Source organism: Coregonus lavaretus (genome assembly GCF_964263955.1).
Source record: "Coregonus lavaretus genome assembly, chromosome: 1".
Lineage (NCBI taxonomy): Eukaryota > Metazoa > Chordata > Actinopteri > Salmoniformes > Salmonidae > Coregonus > Coregonus lavaretus.
Genome location: NC_139988.1, coordinates 11,479,015 through 11,485,102, shown reverse-complemented (window position 1 = coordinate 11,485,102; position 6,088 = coordinate 11,479,015).

The following is a 6,088-nucleotide window of genomic DNA, read 5'->3' as shown; positions in this document are numbered from 1 at the left end:
CCCATCTAGTCAAGGCTTACCAGGGGACTGACTGTCATCTACGAGATATGGAAATCACACATTTACAAACCAGGAAGAGTTACTGTTACTATTACAGACACACAGAGGAGGAGCAGTACCATGAGAGATTTCAGGTATAGGTCTAACCCAGGGCTGCTCAATGTCAGTCCTGGAGGGCCAAAACACTTCTGGGTTTCATCCTATCCTTCTAACCAGGGTTTGATTCAGACCTGGGACACCAGGTGAGTGCAATTAACTACTAGGTAGGAACAAAAACAAGAAGTGTTTTGGCCCTCCAGGACAGACATTGAACAGCCCTGAGCTGTGTTCGAATAATCAGACTAACCACACTAACCATACTATTTGTGACGTAAATTATGTAGTATGCTTATTGGTCATAGTATGGATATAGTTAATATGCCAAACAAATCTCTGAATTTACGAACGCCCAGAGCCCACTCCAGATTGAATTTACGAACACACCCGAAGTTCTAACATGTCTAGCTAGTAATTTGTTATGCTAACAAGCTAGCAAGAGGTTGCATAGCAACAGCATCAACTTCCGGTAGACAGGCGAAGCGCTAGTACGCTCAACTGAAAGGATACCGTCCGTTTACAAGATTCTAAAATGAACTAATAGTATATAGTATGTAGTATATACTCATTAAGTATGTAAAATACAGTATATTAGTATGGCTATTCGAACACAGCTCTGGTCTACCAATTATTTTCTATTTTTATATAGACCGGTGTGATCACAGTATTTTAGTTATGAATGTCTATCTGGTTATAGGTCATCGTTGGAGCCACTACTGCTGTGTAATGTTAGTATCAGCCAAAGCTGGCTGACAACATGGCACTGTGAAATGCCATGCTGAAGAACATCTCTCCAATCGACATTCTGTCAAGTCTGAGTCCAAGCTTTTTTCTGTCACTATGAAGGGAGGACACTATACTGTACAGCCAATTCAACATGGTTGTGTCCCAAATGGCACCCATATTCCCTATATAGTGCACTACTTTTGATCAGAGCCCTATGGGGAATAGGGTGCCATTTGGGACACAGACCATGACACCAACAGGCCAACAGGCTGATCTCTCTAATGTAGAGAATGCAGAGCAGAGCACAGTGACTGTGAGCCACAGGTTTAAGTCAGAGGGATCTTCTCTCATTAGCTATAATTCTCTGATGGGTGACGCTCTTTACTCCTCTTTATTTCTGAAGAAGCTCATGTGCTGCTAGTGCTCAGGCTGTCCTATACTGTACAACCAATTCAACATGGTTGTGTCCCAAATGGCACCCTATTCCCTATATAATGCACTACGTTTGACCAGAGACCTATGGGGAATAGGGTGCCATTTGGGACACATGTGAGGCTCAGTCTATGCAGCTCAGTTTGTAAGACTCAGTCTGTGAGGCTCAGCCTGTGAGGCTCAGCCTGTGAGGCTCAGCCTGTGAGGCTCAGCCTGTGAGGCTCAGTCTGTGAGGCTCAGTCTCTGAGGCTCAGTCTGTGACGTGGAGCTTACATGATTTCTGAAGGTACAGGGGACCCAGACAAACATATTCCTAATACCCATTCAAATCCTTATTGATGCAGTGGCTCTGGAGAGCTCAAATAGAGATAACTACAGTAACTATCAATGGGTGTTTTGGTGAGGAATTGTGGCTGTGTTATGCTGTTGTAAGTTAGAAGGGGCTCTGTGTGCGTAGTGAATGTGATGTTTTTCCAGCCCCACTGGAGCCATAGTGCTTCTCGTCTGTCTGCCTCCAAGCCAGTGACAGCAGCCATTATATTTGACACAATGGAATGGAAACACAGATTTGCAGAGTAGACACAGTGGAATAGATAATCTAATGATCAGTTTAATTGTATGGTCATAACTGGTGTGTTACTGAGGTGTGTTACTGATTGAGTTTGAGTTTGCCACTTTGGAATAGATCAATGTCTACAACACCAAGAAGTGGCAGCTAGATATTTAATTTCAGACTCACTACTGTAGTGACACAAGGTTCCATTAACTCAACCATTGGGTGGATAACAACTACTACAGTGATTTTAAATAGAGCTGGCAAACCATCCAGCTCCCACTGTTGCTCTCTCTAAGGCTTAGCCAAAAATGGCATCCTATTTCTTACATAGCGCACAAATTTTGACCAAAAATCCTATGAGCTTTGGTCAAAAGTAGTGCACTATTTTGGGAATAGGGTGCCATTTGGGATGTAACCTAACACTAGTACCTATACAATAGAGTATGCCCAGCCAGTGCCACCATTAATCACAGCTAACAAACAGGTCCTCTACCAGGCTCCCCACCAAGCAGCCTATGTGTGTCCCCCAAATGGCACCCTATTCCCTATATAGTACATAGGGTCCATTGGGCTCTGGTCAAAAGTAGTGCACTATATAGGGAATAGGATGCCATTTGGGATACATCCAATGAAAAGCCTCCTTCAAACAGACTCTGACATCATAAGCTCAAGGATTTCCCAGGTGTTCCGGAGCCAATGACATCATCCTGCCATTCTAGAGTACAATGGGGACTTTGAGAGGTGGCTAGTGGCTGGTGGCTGGTGACTGGGGCGGCAGGTAGCTTAGTGGGTAAGAGCATTGTGCCAGTAACCGAAAGGTCGCTGGTTCTAATCCCCGAGCCGACTAGGTGAAAAATCGGTCGATGTGCCCTTAAGCAAGGCACTTAACCCTAATTGCTCCTGTAAGTCGCTCTGGATAAGAGTGTCTGCTAAATGACTAAAATGTAAAAATGGTGGCTGGCGACTGCTGGTGGCTGGTGACTTGTGGCTGGCTGGTGACTGGTGTCTTGTGGCTGGTGACTGCTGGCTGGCAGCTCTTGGCTGGCGGCTGGTGGCTGCGGCTGCTGGCTGGTAGCTCTTGGCTGCTGGCTGCTGGCTGGTGAGAACAGTCAGCAAAACAAGAACAGAAACAGACATCAACAAGAAGTCCTCTCTCTAAATAAAACAGAAAGTAGAGATGAGATCCAAAACAGCTTCGCAGCTGAACCCAGTTAACGCCATTTGGAAAATATTTAGGGGGGCAGTCTGTGGCTGACAGTTCGGAGAGGGTGTGTGTGAGTGTGTGAACACTGGAGGGGGCATACATATTCAAAAAAGAAACAATATCGTTTTTCTTAACTCCACCACCATTCTACAGTACAAACACATGTATTATTCCTATGTTTTGAAGACGAGGTCTTTCTGAAACAACTGGGTGTTTGTGTTGGAGCCCTAGCCTGAGCTGTCAGCTTTACCTTATTAAAATGTCATTAAACAGCATATTTATGCACTGCTAACCAGGGCTGTGATGGCAGGCAGGCAGCAGCGCCTCCACAGCACACAGCACACAGGTTCCGTCTGCGTTCCAAATGGCACCCTATTCCTATGTAGTGCACTATAGGGCTCTGGTCAAAAGTAGTGCACTACATATGGAATAGGGTGCCTTTTGGGATGCAGAAAACTCCCTTTCCTTCTCCCTTTCCATGACAGGCTGACTCAGTCCCTGACTGCCTGTGTCAGGCAGAGATACGGTTTATTGCACAATGTATGAACAGGCCCTCTTTGATAGATGCTTCTCCATTATTATTATTATTCCTATGTCCTGGCTGGGTAGTATATATCTGGGTGTCATTAAAGACCAGGTCTACATTAGTTGTGTCAGATTGCAATGGCCGAGGTGCAGGGCCCTATCTGAACATCGAAATGAGGTGTCAGTGACAGGGTGCTGGGTTGGGGGCGATGTTCAACCAACACAATGAGGTGTCAGTGACAGGGTGCTGGGTTGGGGGCGATGTTCAACCAACACAATGAGGTGCCAGTGACAGTGTGCTGGGTTGGGGGTGATGTTCAACCAACACAATAAATTGTCAGTGACAGGGTGCTGGGTTGGGGGCGATGTTCAACCAACACAGTTACAGACAGCAGCATTAGGGTTCAGCAAAAGGGAAAGTGACATTTTTCCCCCATTAAATGATAGTTGTTTCAGTGTCTATGTAACTAGACATGTGCATCCCAAATGGCATCTTATCGCCTTTATAATGCACTACTATCCAAAATAGTCCTTTGTAGCTCAGTTGGTAGCACATGGTGCTTGTAATGCTAAGGTAGTGGGTTCGATTCCCAGGACCACCCACATACTTAAACGTATGCACACATGACTAAGTCGCTTTGGATAAAAGCATCTGCTAAATGTTATTTATTATTTGGCAGTCTCTCTCCCTCCTGGGGTCCTGGGTTGCAATTAACAAGGGCATAGAAAGTTAGTTGTGGGCCACATACTGATGTAGTAAAGAGAGAAGTCAATTAAGGGAAGGAATTATCTTGATTTCCATCTCACGACCCCTCACATACAAGCATCACAAATGTCTAGGCCTGCATCCTAAATGGCACTCTATCCCTTATGTAGTGCAGTATATAGGGAATAGGGTGCCATTTGGGATGCTGCCTAAGTCATTCCAGTAATTAGCACTCTACAATAAACTCTATATAATGTAGAGGACGTCTGCATTCCTCATTCTCATTACATGTAGAAGGGAGTTACAGTTAAACCACCTTGGCCAGACTCAAATTGTATCACCCTCTCATCTTGTGGGAGGTAACAAGGATGTGAGGAAGTGAGCTATGATTCCATTTTGTATTCTCATTTGAATCTCCTCCTGGCAGCTCATCAGAGAGAGAAGGGATATGTTGTTTGTAAGGAGCTTTATGATGAGGTGTGAGTGTGGAATGTAACACGTTCACCACGTTAGAGGGCAGAGAATGGAGAAAGCAGGGCACTCAGGTGTGTGTGTGTGTGTGTGTGTGTGTGCGTGCGTGCGTGCATGTCTCTGTGTGTGTGCGTGTACGTGTGCGTCCATTGGAGTTTAAAAGGTGGTTAAAATTCAATGGAATTTAGAAGGTGGTTAGATTTCCATGGAATTCAGAAGGTGGTTAGAATTCCGTGGAGTTTAGGGAGTTAGAATTCCGTGTAGTTTAGGGGGTTAGAATTCCGTTGAGTTTAGGTGGTTAGAATTCCATAGATTTTGGAAGTGGTTAGAACTCCATGGAGTTTAGAAGGTGGTTAGAATTCCATGGAGTTTAGAAGGTGGTTAGAATTCCATGTGGGTTAGAAAGTGGTTAGAACTCCATGGGGGTTAGAAGGTGGTTAGAATTCCATGGGGGTTAGAGGGTGGTTAGAATTCCATGCAGGTTAGAAGGTGGTTAGAATTCCATGGAGTTTAGAAGGTAGTTAGAATTCCATGGAGTTTAGGTGGTTAGAATTCCATGGAGTTTAAAAGGTTGTTAGAATTCCATGGAGTTTAGAAAGTGGTTAGAATTCCATGGCGGTTAAAAGGTGGTTAGAATTCCATGGAGTTTAGAAAGTGGTTAGAATTCCATGGGGGGTTAGAAGGTGGTTAGAATTCCATGGGGGGTTAGAAGGTGGTTAGAATTCCATGGGGGTTAGAAGGTGGTTAGAATTCCATGGAGTTTAGGTGGTTAGAATTCCATGGAGTTTAAAAGGTTGTTAGAATTCCATGGAGTTTAGAAAGTGGTTAGAATTCCATGGCGGTTAAAAGGTGGTTAGAATTCCATGGAGTTTAGAAAGTGGTTAGAATTCCATGGGGGGTTAGAAGGTGGTTAGAATTCCATGGGGGGTTAGAAGGTCGTTAGAATTCCATGGGGGTTAGAAGGTGGTTAGATACCCATGGGGGTTAGAAGGTGGTTAGAATTCCATGGAGTTTAGAAGGTGGTTAGAATTCCATGGAGTTTAGAAGGTGGTTAGAATTCCATGGAGTTTAGAAGGTGGTTAGAATTTAGTTTTTTGATGTTTTGTATGATTGTCATTACTTACTTGGTATGATGATTACATCTCTAGTTGAAGTCGTTCAGTTTCACAGGGAGACATTACAGACACAAAGAGAAGAAGTAATCTTACCACTTAAAATGAAACAATTCAAGTGCCCTTGTAACGAAAGCTTGGTTTTAATGGATTCATTTATTTACAGTTTTCATGTCAGCCAATGAGACTTTTTAGCCCTTTCAAGAGTTCAAAATACTGTCTTTATGAAAGCATTCAGACCAATAAATGATAAATTACAA